Source organism: Oncorhynchus masou, chromosome 15 (assembly GCF_036934945.1).
Source record: "Oncorhynchus masou masou isolate Uvic2021 chromosome 15, UVic_Omas_1.1, whole genome shotgun sequence".
Classification (NCBI taxonomy): domain Eukaryota; kingdom Metazoa; phylum Chordata; class Actinopteri; order Salmoniformes; family Salmonidae; genus Oncorhynchus; species Oncorhynchus masou.
Genome location: NC_088226.1, coordinates 16016410 through 16033225, shown reverse-complemented (window position 1 = coordinate 16033225; position 16816 = coordinate 16016410).

Here is a 16816-nt window from a genome sequence, read left to right as displayed (position 1 = left end):
TGTCACTTCAGAAGGCAGAGCTTTGAAGAACCAAACACACACCTGGTTTCTCATGTAGATGATTGAAGAAAAGTAGACGCTAAGCACTGAGTCATTGCTTTGGCCTCCGTCCCTCTTCTCTGTGACCAACTGATCTTCTAAATAAAAAATAAATATCAATGCATGCCAGACACATCTGTTAGTACCTAAAAGCACGGATCATGGATGCAACATGGATGTTTGGCGATGATGATGCAGGTTTGTTTTTGAAAACAAATTATAGCAGTTTGTCCAGCAGCCTCTGACTCAGAACAGTATTGGAATTGTTTTAAAGAGGGTCATACTGTGGATCATTTAGCCAATTGATTTTGAATTTTAGGACCCCTTTAGGCATAAAAAAAATATATACAAAAATGATTTGATCAAATGTTGATTTTGGGCTACTGCTATAGCCCATAGAAACACACTGAGTAACACATTCATAAATGCCTAAACAGAGTCAAAAAATAAATCATAAGGAATAAGGTTTTGAAGTGTCTATACTATATCTAGGAGATACAGTATAACAAGGCTCAGGAAATATACAGTGAGCTCCAGAAGTATTGGGACAGTGACTTGATTTTGGGCTCCATACCCCAGCACTTTGGATTTGAAATGATACAATGACTGTTAGTAGACTGTCAGATTTGAAAGTGCAGACTGTCAGCTTTAATCCAATCTTGTCATCTATATCGGGTGAACAATTTAGAAATCACAGCACTTTTTTGTACATAGTCCCCCCATTTTAGGGGACCAAAAGTTTATGGACAAATTCATTTATATGTGTATTAAGGTAGTAAAAAGTGAAGTATTTGGTCCTATATTCAAAGCAGTCAATGGCTAAATCAAGCTAACAAATTTCTTAGATGCATTTGCTGTTTGTTTTTGGTTGTGTTTTGGATCATTTTGTGTCCAATGGAAATGAATGGTAAATAATACATTGTGTTATGGAGTCACCTTTCTTGTAAATAAGAATATGTTTCTAAACACTTCATGTGGATGCTGCCGTGATTACGGATAATGCTGAATGAATCGTGAATAATGACGAGTGGGAAGGTTACAGAGGCATAAATATCATTCCCCCCCCAAAAATGCTAACCTCCCCTGTTATTGTAACGGTGAGAGGTTATCATGTCTTGGGGTATGATATTTGTGCATCATCTGTAACTTTCTCTATCATCATTATTCACAAATGGTTACAATACTACATACAGAAGTTGACCCAGCGACGTTACCAACTTCAGACGAGTCCCGTGGGTCTTGTGGGAGGTCGTATAGCAAAACGGAGAACACCATTGTATTTATATCTATCAATAGAGTGGCCATGTTGTTGTAGGCCAAACCATTTGAATGCTACAGACGTTTTTTTGTGAGAAGAACAATGTTTGCGATGTCTCCTGGTTCTGACCAACAGAGCTAGAGCTCTGCCACTTTCCAATGCGTCTGTGGAACACGGTGGATTGAGATCAGTGGAGGCTGCTGAAGGGAGAACTGCTCATGATAATGGCCGGGACCGAGCAAATGGAACGTCATGGAACACCTGGAAACCATGTGTTTGATGTATTTAATACCATTCCACTGATTCTGCTCCAGTCAATACAACGAGCACATTCTCCCCCATCTAAACCCCCCCCCCCCAGAAATCTCTAGCTGTGAACAGACAGATTTTGATGGGGATTTGTTTACTATGTTAATTACACGTGCATCAATAGACTCTTAAGGACGAGAGTTGAGTTCCTGAAGAAACAGAAAGCAAACTATGAGCATGAAAATGCCCGCTGAGTTGTCCCAAACTGGCCCTACTTGAGAAGATGACCGGTTTATTTGCTTACCCGTACCACAGTAACTGTGACCTGGAAACAAATGTAATTAAGATAAGCCATCTGCTTGCTCTCATATGCCTGAGCGAGAGAGAGAGAGACGGTTTCTGGGTGTACGTCCTTCCTGTTGACACCACCCTGCCACCACCACCGCCTCCACAGCCATGCCTGGTTAACACATGAGAGGAAAGATGGGTAATTGTCAGGGCTGCTGTGTAGAAAGCACTGCTTCAGCAGAATGTGTTCCTCAATAGTACAACAACAGCCCAGATTACCACTGCCTCTGACTGGGTCTGCTACAAGGTGGGGTGTTGGTAGGTTGAGGTGAGGTGAGGAGGGGGTAAACTGAGCTGATGCCTCTGCCTCTAACCAAGCCTCATCTATCCTGAATGGACAATGAGGCAAACTGCAGAAACAATACCAATACCACTAATGACGTCAAATATTCAAGCAGATGAGTTTTGACAGGCAGCCTAAGTGAGATAAATGACACAGACATTTAGTTTTCTCTCCCTGCAAGAGAAACAATCTCCTCTGTTTGATTTGGGATGAGTGATTCCCTCCCTACATAGACGGAGAGGTCTCTCGCTTGATTAGGGCACAAAAACAATCTGCCTAAATACCTATATTAATCCAAGTGTTCTGCCTAATCACTACACCCCTGGTCCATTGGTCCATGGAACAAACCCCTGGACAGACACCTAGGTCAATTAATTTGCCAAACATTCTACCCCTGGCCAGTGGATAGAGCCGTCAGACCTCATGTCCGCTTGGCTGGCACGCTCAGACTGACACACTGATTGTCTCAGTCTTAAAGGGCTCCGGTTGAACTCATTACAGTGGCTCACAGCACATTAGTTCTCCAGCTACATCTAGGGGCAGCCAGTCACAATGCCTCGCTGCAAGATCATCCGCAACAGGCAGGCGGCACATAGACAAGCTATTGGTGCCTGCCAAGCCATACAGAAGGAGTCTTTGCCAGAGCAAAGGTAGAGGCCCTCGTTTCATTCTCCTCCAATGAGGAGTGGAAGATCAGGATGAACTGCCTGAACTAAACAGTCTAAACAGACTGGATGGAGACACAGCTGCAGACATTCAAGGACACAAACATGCACATACAGTAGATATGTATGGGGTGGAGAGACAGAGAGACAGGCAGAGAGAGAGAGAGAGAGAGAGAGAGAGGGGGGGGGGAAAGTTGAGTGAGTAAGTGATCGAGCGAGCGAGAGAGAGGGAGGGGGAAAATTGAGTGAGTAAGTGATCGAGCGAGCGAGAGAGGGGGGGGGAGAAAGAGAGGGGGGTATGAGAACACGACGCATCGGACCGGGAAAGTGAGGAACTCATTTGAAACACAGTCAAGGTGTTACGGTGAGCAAGACCTGCCCTCTGGTGGGGATTCTTCAACATCACAACTACAATAGTCATGTTGCTCGTTCAGTCATGATATAATAATGTGCATATAATAGAGTAACATATATTTGATTAAGTTAATATATAAAATCAAAACAGGTGCTTATTTGAACCTTTCTTAACAGGGACTCAAATTTAAAAAGCCCACTCCACACAGTCAAACAATGCCAGATAGGGTAGGACATCAGGGCCAGACTCAAACATCATCAACTCCAACTGGTAGGCAGCTCAAATTCATTACAACCAGATAGGCAGGGTCATTTGGAGGCAGGGTGCTACAGTAACCTTCCACTAAGGGACAGGGTGAACCGAGGATTTCAATCTTCTCTTTTCTAATCTCCTCTCCTCCTCCCTGTCACTATTCTTTCCCCATACTTGTCTGTCTGCCTGCCATTCTCTCTCTCTCTTTCTCTCTCTCTCTCTCTCTCTCTCTCTCTCTCTCTCTCTCTCTCTCCCTCTCTCTCCCTCTCTCCCTCTCTCTCCCTCTCTCTCTCTCTCTCTCTCTCTCTCTCTCTCTCTCTCTCTCTCCCTCTCTCTCTCTCTCTCTCTCTCTCTCCTTTCTTTTCTTTTCTTTTTCTGAAACTACTACGGACACTTTATCATGAGCTCAGCATGAAGCTGAAGCTGCTGCCTCAGTTGCTTTGTCAGGACAAGACATGGAAATGGACAGAACAATGTCAGGAAGCATTAGTGAAAACCAAGGAAACGCTGCAAAAATTCGAGGCACTGACGCACTTCAACCCGTCATTGCCCATCCAACTATTTTGTGATGCTAGTCCCTATGGTGTGGGAGCAGTCGGGTCCCATATCATGCCTTCTGGTGAAGAGAATCTGATCGCTTTCGCATTAAGGACATTAAACAAAGCCATAAGTAACTACGCACAGATAGAACGAAAATCGCTAAGCATGTTTTTTGGAGTAAGCAAGTTTCACCAGTATTTGTACAGGAGGAAGTTCACCCTTCTTACAGATCATTTTCCTCTGACGAGCATCTTTGAACCATGTGCTGGGATTCCATCACTGTCTGCAAAGGGAATGCAGAGGTAGGCTTTGTTGTTGTCAGCACACACCTACGACATCAAGTACCGCAAGTCAGAACCACTTTGCAACGCAGATGGACCTTCCAGGTTGCCACTACATCTGGTCAAGCCAGAGTTGTGCCAAGTGGACATCTTCCACTTCTAAGTGAAAAACGCACCGGTCACTTCAACACAAGTGCGGAGAAACACCAGACTCTGTGTTATCTGACGTGATGGACATTATCATCAAAGGTAAAGCCATAGGAGATGCTCCGGAACTGAAACCTAAACCTTTCCAGGAGAACCGAGCTGTCAGTACAGTCCGGTTGTCTTTTGTGTGGAAGGAGAGCAAGCATTCAGCCTTTGCTGAGGAAACCAGTGTTGCAAAAGCTACACTCATTGTGGAATGGTTTGCATGAAGGAAATTGTAAGAAGCACTCAGGAGAAAGGTCCATTCGAAAGGCAGAATTTCTCATGGTCTTGGATGCTCATGGAGAGTGGCGACCATGAGGTTTACTGCGGCTGAGAAGACAATTGAGAAGCTTGGAGAAGTGTTTAGTCGGTTTTGGATCGCCACTTGGCAACACGTTAGCGACAATGGACTGCAGCTAGCGTCCCAAGAAAGGGCCACGTTACTACAGGTGAATGGTGTACACCATATCAGGTCCGCTCTGTATCATCCATCAACCAATGGGCTGGCAGAGAGGTTCGTACAGATCATGAAACATGCCTTGAAAGCATCTCACGGTCAAGGGATACTGCACCAATGCTTGAACAGCTTCCTGCTATCGTACAGGAACAGGCCTCACACAACCACCAAGGTTTTGCCTGCATCGCTACTCATGAAGAGAGAGCTATGCACAAACTTTGACCTACTCAAACGTATGAATGCAAAGGAGACATAAGAGTCAAACGTTGTGAACTGAAAACAAAGGACAGAGCTTTCAATCCTGGAGAAGCTGCCTTAGCCAGGATCTACCTCAAAGGACCAACACGGGTTCCTGTTACAGTCATTGCTCAGACTGGTCCCGTGTCCTACATTTCCAGACTGCAAAGGACACAATCTGGAAAAGGCACACAGATCAGTTACTGTTGAGTAAAGCTACACTGACAGAACCACCAGTCGTGAGTGGTCCAGAACTGTTACTGTGTGACACCCTGACCCAGTAGTCACCACCTAGCAGCTCACAGTCACCTTCTCAGGATTGTTGTTCATAATCGGGACAATAAGTAGGTGGCGGGGTGTGGTATATTGAGGTTGTGCCGCAGAGCATCATAGGAGTATGTTGTAGCACTTTCTAGATATATATCGATATCATAATTATAGTCTTATCAGCATAAAATATGGCCACTAGAACAGACATGACTGCTTACCAAAATGTACAAGTTACACTAAGTAAAATACGCTCTCAGTGTATTGTAAGAATGGGGACCAGGTTAAGTTGAACCTTTGTCGGCACCCATGCACAGTGTACCTAACCTTCTCCAGAGGCAGAGATGACATCACCTCCTTAACCCACTGCATAAAGGAGGGCGGCTTTGCAGACTTCCAGTGAAAGAGGACAAGGCGGCGAGCTAGCAGCGAGGTAAATGCTGTCGCATTCGCCTGTTCCGTGGTAACATTCTGATTTAGGGGAAGTACACCAAACATGGCAGTGAACGGTTTAGGGCTAATAATTGTCTTGCACATATGTGAGAATGCCTCAAAAATGGAGTCCCAGAAGCCACTCAAAGATTGGCATGACCAAACCATGTGTCCCACAGTCACTGGACTCTGGTGGCATTTCAAACACTTGAGGTCAACATTTGGATATATTTTTGCCAATTAGCCATTTGAGTAATGGAGACGGTGCAAAATTTTGAACTGAATGAGACTATGCTTAATGCAAATATATGAGGTGTGGATACGTCCAATACTATGTTGCCATGTGTCATTGGGTAGATTGCCACCTATGTCTTGCTCGCATGCAGATTTTGTATTTGCCAAGGAAGGCGGATTAATATTCTGTATTACAGTGGCTTGCGAAAGTATTCACCCCACTTGACATTTTTCCTATTTTGTTGCCTTACAACCTGGAATTAAAATGGATTTTTTTTTTGGGGGGGGGTTGTATCATTTGATTTAAACAACACTTTGAAGATGCAAAAGCTGTTTTATTGTAAAACAAACAAGAAATAAGACACAAAAAAACAGAAAACTTGAGCGTGCATAGCTTTTCACCCCCCCAAAGTCAATACTTTGCAGAGCCACCTTTTGCAGCAATTACAGCTACAAGTCTCTTGGGGTATATCTCTATAAGCTTGCCACATCTAGCCACTGGGATTTTTGCACATTCTTCAAGGCAACACTGCTCCAACTCCTTCAAGTTGGAGGTGTTACACTGGTGTACAGCAATCTATAAGTCATACCACAGATTCTCAATTGGATTGAGGTCTGGGCTTTGACTAGGCCATTCCAAGACATTTAAATGTTTCCATTTCAACCACTCGAGTGCTTTAGCAGTATGCTTACGATCATTGTCCTGCTAGAAGGTAAATCTCCATCCCAGTCTCAAATCTCTGGAAGACTGAAACAGGTTTCCCTCAAGAATTTCTCTGTATTTAGCTCTATCCATAATTCCTTCAATTCTGACCAGTTTCCCAGTCCCTGCTGATGAAAAACATCCCCACAGCGTGATGCTGCCACCGGCATGCTTCACTGTGAGGATGGTATTCTCGGGGTGATGAAAGGTGTTGGGTTTGCACCAGACATAGCATTTTCCTTGATGGCCAAAAAGCTCTCTTTTAGTCTCATCTGACCAGAGTACCTTCTTCAATATATTTGGAGAATCTTCCACATGCCTTTTGGTGAACACCAAACGTGTTTGCTTACTTTTTTCTTTTAGCAATGGCTTTTTTTCTGGACACTCTTCTGTAAAGCCCAGCTCTGTGGAGTGTATGGCTTAAAGTGGTCCCATGGACAGATACTCCAATCTCTGCTGTGGAGGTTTGCAGCTCGTTCAGGGTTATCTTTGATCTCTTTGGTCTCACCGGAGATGGGTCTATTGGAGATGAACAATGTCCGGACTTTAAGACTTTAGATGAGCATATGCTCGGCTATGCTTGACCACATGGTTAATTCCTTTTAAGTTCCAGCTGAGAAAGCATGTGACGCCTAGAGTATGTGAATTAGGCATAGTTATAGTAATTTCAAATAATTTTTACATGGCCAGTGGGCTGAAAGGTCAGAATAATAAAATATTAGAAAAGAAAAAACAGCTAAAAAATCTAAATACCATAGAATGCCAAAATTGGTGTCCAGACAGCAATGTAGGAGCCCCCTCACCTTGTTGAAGGCCAACCTCTTCTTCATGACTGCAGCCTTGTAGTCCGGGTAAATGCGAATATTCTGGCCATCATCAGTGATGGGAGCCACTCATGATGCGTATGGAGGACATCCTCTTTCTATTGCAAGTAGTGGAATTTGACTACGATGGGTCGGAGCTCCCCATTCTTCGGTGCGGACTGTAAACTTCTGTGCGCTCGGAAAAGGGTGGGGACGTAATCGATGCCTAGGATTCCTGTAACAGTTTATCTATGAACAGGGTAGGCCGCAATTCGCCTACGGTCTCGAGTCCCTCTCTCACGCCAAAAATACAACCGTTCCCCCAGCGCTATCGTTTGTCGAGGTCCTTGGAAGTAAGTTTGACGACATCTGATGACAGCCGATTGACTTGCTCTTCCGGTGTCACCACTTTGTCGGAGTAAATATTTGCACCGCCCTACAGGCTATTGAGACGGGCGTCCTGTTTCGCCAAGTCTTCTTTAACGGAGTCGATCTTTGTTTTGAGCTCAGTGGCGAGAGTGGCTATTTTGCAGATAGGTCAACGCAGCATCCACTGAGAGCCTCTTGCTGCCAAGGGAATGCCTGACAGCTTGAAAGACGTTTTGGACACTACAGTGAAAATGGTTAACTTTGTTAATAAAGCAAGGCCCCTGAACTGTATTTTCTGCATTATGCAATGATATGGGCAGAGACCATGTAATGCTTTTACAACATACAGAAGTGCACTGGTTATCAAGGGGCAAAATATTTACACATGTTTTTTAAATTGAGAGACAAGCTTAAAGTTTTCTTTACTGACCATAATTTTCACTTGTCTGACCGCTTGCATGATGACGAGTTTCTCACACGACTGGCCTATCTGGGTGATGTTTTTTCTCGCTTGAATGATCTGAATCTAGGATTAAAGGGACTCTCCGCAACTACGTATATTCAATTTGCGGGACCAAAATGAGGCTATGATTAAGAAGTTGTAGCTCTTTTCTGCATTAACAAGGACAACACACAGGTCTTTCCATCATTGTATGATTTTTTTGTGAGCAAATGAACTCAAGCTTACGGACAATGTCAAATGTGATATAGCGAAGCACCTGAGTGAGCTGGGTGCGCAATTACGCAGGTACTTTCCCGAAACGGATGACACAAACAACTGGATTCGTTATCCCTTTCATGCCCTGCCTCCAGTCCACTTACTGATATCTGAACAAGAGACTCATCGAAATTGCAACAAGCTGTTCTGTGACAATTTAATCAGAAGCCACTGACAGATTCCTGGATAGGGCTCCGTTCTTTATAGTAAGTTAATATATGGAATTGTTTTAAGAAGGTTATACCATGGATCATTTAGCTATTTGATTTAGAATTTTAGGACCCCTTCAGGTAAAAATAAAATATATACACAAATGATTTGATAAAATATTGAATTGGCCTTTATTACTATAGCCTGTAGAAACGCATCGAAAAACACATTCATAAATGGGAAAAAAGACAATAAAACAAATATTCATGAGGACTAAGGTTTTGAGGTGTCTGTCCTATATGTAGGAGTTATAAGAAAGCTCAGGAAATATTTTTGTTCTTTTGGGCATACATATTTAACCCTATAATTTTGTTGGCAAAAAAACTACCTTTATATTTCCATTCATTTGTATGGGTTACATTTAAATGGGTTCCGTGACACTTGTGGAGAAGATCATAAACGTTCGTGAGAGTCTCATCTTTCCATAGAGTGGTCATATTAGTTTGTAGCCCAAACGGTTCAGAAGCTACAGAGAGAAGTTGGCACATCAGCGTTACCGACTTCAAATTAGTCCTATTGGGCTTGTGGGAGTCGTAGAGCAAAACAGCGAACACGTTCATGTTCGTACCAGTCTTATCTTTCCACAGAGTGGTCATATTGTACTGTTCTACAGACGTTTTTGTGAGAAGACCGATTTTCGGGATGTTTCACCTTCCACCACAGATACAGAAGACCGACATGGGCTGATTCGGTGGGTTGAGACGCAGCCCATGCAAGAAAACAGATATCTCTAACTTAAACTGAAGAATTTTGATGGGGATTTTGTTATTTTGTTACTTACTGTAGATTTGACGTACGTACGGGTGCGTCAATAGACTCTTATGGATTATGTCTTTACTGTCTTCAGTAGGTCCTATGATTGAGTATAGTCTCGCCCAGGGGTGCGAATGTGCACAGCAAGGCACTGTAGTGAACAACCACTCTTGCTGTCTTTGCCTGGCCGGCTCCCCTCTCTCCACTGGGATTCTCTGCCTCTGACCTTATTACAGGGCTGAGTCATTGGCTTGCTCGCGCTCTCCCATGCCGTCCCTAGGAGGGTGCATCATGCCATGCCAGGCTTTTTTCGCTATACTTAACTTGAGTGGGTTGAGTCACTGATGTGATCTTCCTGTCCGGTTGTGTGCCCCCTCGAGCTTGTGCGCTGGTGGAGATGTGCTATACTCAGCCTTGGTTGGCCCTGTCCGGGGGTAACTTTGGACGGGGTCACAGTGTCCCACGACCCTGCCCCGTCTCAGTCCCCAGTAGCTGTTCTGCAATAGTCTATCTGCCGGGGTGCTAGGGTCAGTCTGTCCTATCTCTGTGTAATTCTCCTGTTTTATCTGGTGTCCTGTGTGATCTTATGTATGCTCCCTCTAATTCCCCCTTTCTCTCTCTCTCTCTTTCTCTCTCTCTCTCTCTCTCTCTCTTTTCTCTTTCTCTCTCTCTCTACCCCTTCCTGGAGGACCTGAGCCAAAGGACCATACCTCAGGACTACATGGCCTGATGACTCCTGTCTGTCCCTGTCCCCAGTCCACCTTGTCGTGGTTCTGGTCCAGTTTCTGCTGCTCTTAATGTGGCTATGGAACCCTGACCTGTTCACCGGATGTGTATGAAATACATGATAAAATAGGGTGGGGGCGATGACGTCAAAGTTGGAGCAACTTTCTTAGGAGAGAGAGAGAGTTTGGGAGAATGGCTGCCCTGTGAGTTCTGCTTTACATACAGACATAATTCGAACGGTTTTAGAAGCTTTAGAGTGTTTTCTATTCAATAATAATTATTATATGCATATATTAGCAATTTTTGACAGTTTTTTTTTAGTTTACTTTGGGCACACAATTCATCCAAAGGGGGCAGTATTTCCCATAGCCCCATCAGGTTAACAACTCCTCGGTTAATACCTATTGTAGGTTAGTCAACGTGACGTTATATTAGGTAAGTATAACTCCTTCCACGGCATTCTTGTCGAAGACCATCAAAGGTAAGGGAATATTTATGTTATAAAATTGTATTTTTTGTCGAATCCAACATAGTAGAGAAATAATGCTAATGGCTGAGCGCCGTCTCAGATTATTGAATAGTGAACGAATTCTGTAACGTTAAAAATAAATGTAACACAGCGTTTGCATTAAGAAGAAGTGTATCTTTCTAAATATATGTAGAACATGTATATTTAGTCAAAGATTATGATGTTTATTGCTGTTATCTGGCGTTAGCTGCTGGAGATATTTATAATTTCTCCGGTCATTTCTGCTACATTTTTTGAACATGGCTCAATGTAAATGGAGATTTATGGATATAAATTGCATATTATTGAAAAAAACATAAATGTACTCTGTAACATGTGCTATTACTGTCATCTGATGAAGATTTTCAAAAGGTTAGTGAATTATTTTTATTTTAATCCTGCGTTTGTGATTGTGCTATTTTGCATAGCCATGTGGCTACATATTGTATGTTTCCCTAGTGGTGGTTTAACATAAATATGTGCTATGTTTTCGCTGTAAAACATTTTAAAATTCTGACATGCTGGGTAGATGAACAAGGTGTTTATCTTTCATTTAAGCTATTGGACTTGTTAACCTGTTGAAACTCTAGGGGCGCAATTTCATTTTTGGATGAAAAACGTTCCCGTTTTAAACAAGATATTTTGTCACAAAAAGATGCTCGACTAATTTTGCACGCCCAATTTTTCAGTTTTTGATTTGTTAAAAAGGTTTGAAATATCCAATAAATGTCGTTCCACTTCATGATTGTGTCCCACTTGTTGTTGATTCTTCACAAAAACATACAGTTTTATATCTTTATGTTTGAAGCCTGAAATGTGGCAAAAGTTCGCAAAGTTCAAGGGGGCCGAATACTTTCGCAAGGCACTGTAGGTGCAAGCCCATGTAATGCTTTGTAGGTTAGCAGTAAAATCTTGAAATCAGCTTAGCTAGGAGGCAAGCACTGGAGTAATATGATCAAATGTTTTGGTTCTCGTCAGGATTCTAGCAGCCGTAATTTAGCACTAACTGAAGTTTATTTAGTGCTTTGTCCGGATAGCCAGAAAGTAGAGCAGTGCAGTATGCTCTAGGTTAAGCCCCGCCTTGTCTGAGCTCACTGGTCACCATAGCAGCACCCACCCGTTGCATACTCTCCAGCAGGTATATTTCACTCATCACCCCCAAAGCCAATTCCTCCTTCGGCCTCCTTTCCTTCCAGTTCTCTGCTGCCAATGACTGGACCGAACTGCAAACATCACTGAAGCTGGAGACTCATATCTCACTCACTAGCTTTAAGCATCAGCTGTCAGAACTGCTCACAGATCACTGCACCTGTATATAGCCTATCTGTAAATAGCCCATCCAACTACCTCATCCCCATACTGTTATCTATTTTATTTATTTTTTGCTGTTTGCACCCCAGTATCTCTACTTGTACACTCATCTTCTGCACATCTATCACTCCAGTGTTTAATTGCTATATTGTAATTATTTCACCACTATGGCTTATTTATTGCCTTACCTCCGGTATCCTACCTCATTTGCAAACACCGTATATAGACTTTTTGTACTGTATTATTGACTGTATGTTTGTTTATTCCATGTGTAACTCTGTGTTGTTGATTGTGCTGCATTGCTTTGCTTTATCTTGGCGAGGTTGCAGTTGTAAATGAGAACTTGTTCTCAACTAGCCTACCTGATTAAATAAAGGTGAAATAAAAAATCTACTATAAGACCCATGAAAAATAATTGTGAACATGCCAGCGCGTGAACACATAGAAGGTCCCGTGAAAAAACGTCCGCACGTGGATATCAAAGGCCTGTCCAGATGATTCGTTCTTTCACCACTGCCTCAGACTCTAACCGAGCCTCATCTCTCCTGAATGGACGAGGCACCAGGACCACTCTCTCTACAAACTGCAGAAACAACACCAATTGTAGTGGTGCAGGCTTCTCAAAACATTCAACCACCGTCTATGTAAAAAGAAGTGAGTATGATTGCAATAAAAACATTCAGAAATTTCTCCGTTTGACCTTTCATATAGTAATGAAAAATTTACAATGAAAATGAATTTAACATGTTCAAAAACTGTATTTTTCTCACCTACTGATTGAAGCAGTGATGTCAGGGATATGACGTCATATGGATTAAACTAAATGGAGCATGGAGCCCTTAACCAACAATGCAGTTTTAAGAAAATACCTTAAAAAAGTAAGAGATAAGAATAATGGTCTAAAAACTAATATGACCCACTATGGAAAGGGGAGACTCAGGAACTTCTCCATTTTGTTCTACGACCCCTACAAATGTCACAGGACTCGTCTGAAGGTCACCAGGTACCAATTTAAAAAATGAATGGAAGTAGTTTTGTGCCCCCCCACAAAATAGGGTTAAGTACAGTATGTGTACAAAATATATACAGTTGAGTCGGAAGTTTACATACACCTTAGCCAAATACATATAAACTCAGTTTTAAACAATTCCTGACATTTAATCATAGTAAAAAATTCCCTATCTTAGGTCATTTAGGAACACCACTTTATTTTAAGAATGTGAAATGTCAGAATAATAGTAGAGAGAATGATTTATTTCAACTTTTAATTCTTTCATTACATTCCCAGTGGGTCAGAAGTTTACATACACTCAATTAGTATTTGATAGCATTGCCTTTAAATTGTTTAACTTGTGTCAAATGTTTTGGGTAGCCTTCCACAAGCTTCCCACAATAAGTTGGGTGAATTTTGGCCCATTTCCCCTGACAGAGCTGGTGTAACTGAGTCAGGTTTGTAGGCCTCCTTATTCGCACTCGCTTTTTCAATTCTGCCCACAAATATTCTATGGGCATGAGGTCAGAGGTTTGTGATGGGCACTCCAATACCTTGACTTTGTTGTCCTTTGTTGGAAGTATGCTTGGGGTCATTGTTCATTTGGAAGACCCATTTGTGACCAAGCTTTAACTTCCTGACTGATGTCTTGAGATATATTGCTTCAATATATCCACATAATTTTCCTCCCACATGATGCCATCTATTTTGTGAAGTGCACGAGTCCCTCCTGCAGAAAAACACCCCCACAACATGATGCTGTGGCTTTGTGGTTCTTCACAGTTGGGATGGTGTTCTGTGGCTTGCAAGCCTTCCCCCTTTTTCCTCCAAATATAACAATGGTCATTATGGCCAAACAGTTCTATTATTATTTCATCAGACCTGAGGACATTTCTCCAAAAAGTACAATCTTTGTCCCCATCTGCAGTTGTAAACCTTAGTCTGACTTTTTTATGGCGGTTTTGGAGCAGTGGCTTCTTCCATGCTGAGCGGCCTTTCAGGTTATGTTGATATAGGACTCGTTTTACTGTGGATATAGATACTTTTGTACCTGTTTCCTCCAGCATCTTCACAAGGTCCTTTACTGTTGTTCTGGGATTGATTTGCACTTTTTGCACCAAAGTACGTTCATCTCTAGGAGACAGAACGGGTCTCCTTCCTGAGCGGTATGAAGGCTGCGTCGTGCCATGGTGTTTATACTTGCATACTATTGTTTGTACAGATGAACGTGGTACCTTCAGGCATTTGGAAATTGCTGCCAAGGATGAACCAGACTTGTGGTGGCCCACAATTCTTTTTCTGAGGTCTTGGCTGATTTCTTTTGATTTTCCCACGATGTCAAGCAAAGAGGCACTGAGTTTGAAGGTAGGCCTTGAAATACATCCACAGGTGGCAGGGTAGCCTAGTGGTTAGAGCGTTGGACTAGTAACTGGAAGGTTGCGAGTTCAAACCCCCGAACTGACAAGGTACAAATCTGTTGTTCCGCCCCTGAACAGGCAGTTAACCCGCTGTTCCCAGGCTGTCATTGAAAATAAGAATTTGTTCTTAACTGACTTGCCTGGTTAAATAAATGTAAAAAAACTCCAATTGACTCAAATTATGTCAATTAGCCTATCAGAAGCTTCTAAAGCCATGATATAATTTTCTGATGTTTTCCAAGCTGTTTAAAGGCACAGGCAACTTAGTGTATGTGAACTTCTGACCTACTGGAATTGTAGTTGAGAGCTTCAAGTAGTCCACATTCATCTCCTTTGTCTTGATCACGTTGAGGGAGAGGTTGTTGTCCTTGCACCACATGGTTAGGTCTCTAACCTCTTCCCTATAGGCTGTCTCATCGTTGTCGGTGATCATTCCTACCACTGTTGTGTCATCAGCAAACTTAATGGTAGTGTTGAAGTTGTGTCTGGATGCAGTCATGAGTGAACAGGGAGTACAGGAGGGGACTGAGCACGCACCCCTGTGAGGCCACCATGTTGAGGACCAGCATTGCAAATATGTTATCTACCCTTACCACCTGAGAAGTGGGAGGTGTTTAGTCCCAGGATCCTTAGCATAGTGATGAGCTTTTGAGGGCACTGTGGTGTTGAACACTGAGCTGTAGTCAATGAATAGCATTCTCACATAGGTGTTCCTTTTGTCCAGGTGTGAAAGTGCAGTGTGGAGTGCAATAGAGATTGCATCATCTGTAGATCTATTGGTGTGGTATGCACATTGGAGTGGGTCTAGGGTTTCTGGGATAATGGTGTTGATGTGAGCCATGATCAGCCTTTCAAAGCATTTCATGGCTACAGATGTGAGTGCTACGGGTTGGTAGTAATTTAGGCAGGTTACCTTAGAGTTCTTGGGCACAGGGACTATGGTGGTCTGCTTGAAACATGTTGGTATTACTGACTCAGACAGGGAGAGGTTGAAAATGTCAGTGAAGACACTTGCCAGGTGGTCAGCGCATGCTCACAGTACACGTCCTGGTAATCCGTCTGGCCCTGCGACCTTGTGAATGTTGACCTGTTTAAAGGTCTTACTCACATCGGCTGCGGAGAGCGTGATCACACAGTCGTCTGGAAGAACTGATGCTCTCATGCTTGTTTCAGTGTTACTTGACTCGAAGCGAGCATAGAAGTTATTTGTCTTGTCTGGTATGCTCGTGTCAATGGGCAGTTCTCAGCTGTGCTTCCCTGTGTAGTCTGTAACGGTTTGCAAGCCCTGCCACATCCGAAAAGAGCCGGTGCAGTACGATTCGATCTTAGTCCTGTATAGACGCAGTGCCTGTTTGATGGTTCGTCGGAGGGCATAGCGGGATTTCTTATAAGCTTCCGGGTTAGAGTCCCGCACCTTGAAAGCGGCAGCTCTACTCTTTAGCTCAGTGCTAATGTTTCCTGTAATCCATGGCTTCTGGTTGGGGTATGTACGTACAGTCACTGTGGGGACGACCTCCTCGATGCACTTATTGATAAAGGCAGTGACTGATATGATGTACTCCTCAATGACATCGGAAGAATCCCGGAACATATTCCAATCTGTGCTAGCCTATACAAAGGGGGATTCATATACAAATATCCATAATGGAATGATCCTAATAGATATCAATATTCTAAATATGAACAAATGTACAAAAATTCACATAAATAATAATACTGTAATAACTTAAAATATACAAATGTTATTTTCTGCATTATGGCCAAAGAAACAATCTCCTCTGTTTGATTTGGGATGAGTGATTCCCTCCCTACATAGACGGAGAGGTCTCTCGCTTGATTAGGGCACAAAAACAATCTGCCTAAATACCTATATTAATCCAAGTGTTCTGCCTAATCACTACACCCCTGGTCCATTGGTCCATGGAACAAACCCCTGGACAGACACCTAGGTCAATTAATTTGCCAAACATTCTACCCCTGGCCAGTGGATAGAGCCGTCAGACCTCATGTCCGCTTGGCTGGCACGCTCAGACTGACACACTGATTGTCTCAGTCTTAAAGGGCTCCGGTTGAACTCATTACAGTGGCTCACAGCACATTAGTGCTCCAGCTACATCTAGGGGCAGCCAGTCACAATGCCTCGCTGCCAGATCAGCCACAACAGGCGGGCGGTACATAGACAAGCTATTGGTGCCTGCCAAGCCATACAGAAGGAGTCTT